This window comes from Phocoena phocoena, chromosome 3 (genome assembly GCF_963924675.1).
Source record: "Phocoena phocoena chromosome 3, mPhoPho1.1, whole genome shotgun sequence".
Lineage (NCBI taxonomy): Eukaryota > Metazoa > Chordata > Mammalia > Artiodactyla > Phocoenidae > Phocoena > Phocoena phocoena.
Genome location: NC_089221.1, coordinates 68,819,865 through 68,821,838, shown reverse-complemented (window position 1 = coordinate 68,821,838; position 1,974 = coordinate 68,819,865). Strand labels below are relative to the sequence as shown.

At 27.7% G+C, this 1,974-nt stretch overlaps 1 non-coding gene across 1 annotated transcript; it reads left to right on the top strand.

Annotated features, from left to right (window-relative positions):
* The first annotated feature begins 1,610 nt into the window (after positions 1 to 1,610).
* LOC136121721 (U6 spliceosomal RNA) lies at positions 1,611 to 1,715 on the top strand. The gene has a single exon (XR_010655744.1). It is a non-coding gene; the product is annotated as a U6 spliceosomal RNA (small nuclear RNA).
* Positions 1,716 to 1,974: the final 259 nt, after the last annotated feature.

The window sequence follows — 1,974 nt, the reverse complement described above, 5'->3', positions numbered from 1 at the left end:
ATGTTTCATACGTTTACATACTATTAACTACCATAATCTTTGGTGATCAGTATGGTAAATATATATGTCAAAAAATCTTTACAGTATTTGATATTGCATTTCTGTTTCTAGGACTCATGTAACTGAATGAAGATAAATGTATGCAGAATTTTGTTCATTACATTGTGGATCTTAAACGTATAATATTTTAGAAAGATAAATCAGTCATACAATAGTTTCACTATGAATTGTATATTGTATCACTATTTTGTAAACAAAATATGCAAGAAGTTTTTTAAAAGTTCATGTTAGCAGTGTTAAAAAAGCAATTTGAAAAAAACTGTATTTAATATAATCCCCTTTTTATAACTAGCTCAATATATATTCAGAAATTTTTTTAAAGTGCATTATGATAAACAGGTGATCTCTGTGATTTGAGATTTGAAGTCAATTGATATTTTTAATTTCTCAAATATTACATTTAATATTGCAATATTCATGTTTTAACATTGCTTCAACAACACAGTTATATACATTAATAGTAAACACATATTGTAGTAAAATTCTTATTTTTTCATAAAATTGTTTCTAAACTGCACATTAGTAAAACAAGAAATCTTTTTCTGTTAGAAGCTACAGGAAGTGCTAAAATATTAAAAGTACAATTATGTGAAAAAAACAAATTTCTTTTTTTAATGATTCAAATATTTTCTAAAAAATTAATATCAGATGCATTTAGTGAGGATTTTCATCTTTCATAATAACATGGGTTCTGATCTCTATAATAATCCTTTTGCAGTACAGGAAAATTTGCTTTGCTATCATTAAAACCTTAAGGCACTCGAGCTGACCTGGAAAAGGATAAATGTAAAAAATAAAAATCAATTAACTTTAATATTAGTTTTTTCATATCTTGAAAGATTTTTCCCTTTGTTTACTTCTTAAGAAGTATAATATAAATATAGAAAGACATAGGAAAAATGAGAATTCAGATACAAAGAACATAGGAAGGACACCTGAAAATGAAAAGCGTTAATAAGAATCAAAATAGGAATGGTTTACATAATTGATAACTAAGGGGGAAATGAAAACCAATCTCCAGAGGGCAAAATTTGTTGTTTACTTTTAGTTAAAAGGCCTTATTTTGTACTACCTTACTTAACCAATCTCGAATCTTTCTTTCAAAGATGATAAAATTTTTAAAAACTGATAAAATCAAGATTTACGGTGATTAGGTAAATTTCCTACAATCATATAGCTGGCAAGTGATAAGCTGCACAGCAAAATTAGTACTGTATTAATTCATTGCTAGACCTATTAGCCTTTTCTCAATACTCTAATGGGAAAGCAGTAATGGTAGGTTTAAACCCAACCAATGGTAGAGGGTTATTTTTAAATAGCTAATAATTATAACAACAAAAATGACTTCCATTTATTAAGCACTTAAAAATAAGCACATTCTAGGTGTTATATATACTTAAGTAATTTAATCATCAGAAAAGCACAGAGTTAGTGCTATTACTTGCATTTTGTAGATATTAAAACTGAGTCATTGAGAAGTTAAGTTATTCAAACCAAAATTAACCTAGACTTAAACATAATTAAATTAATTAGATCAAATAAGCCAGACTGTGCTCACTTCAGCAGCACATATACTAAAATTGGAACAATACAGATAAGATTAGCATGGCTCCTAAGCAAGGATAACGTAAATTTGTGAAGCATTCCATATTTTTACTGTATAGCACAGGGAATGTTATCCGATATCTTGTAATAACCTATGATGGAATATAATCTGCAAAAAAAAAATTACTATACTATATTCCTGAAATTAATGCAGTATTGTAAGTCAATTTTAAAAAAAAAGGCCAGACTTAAAACAAAGGTCTGATTCCAGAGCCCATACTTTTCTTAACTGCCTAATGTTGGTTCTGCAAGTATGGATGGTTAATTTCAGGTCCATAAGTGAGGTAGATGAGACATATGTGGAAATGT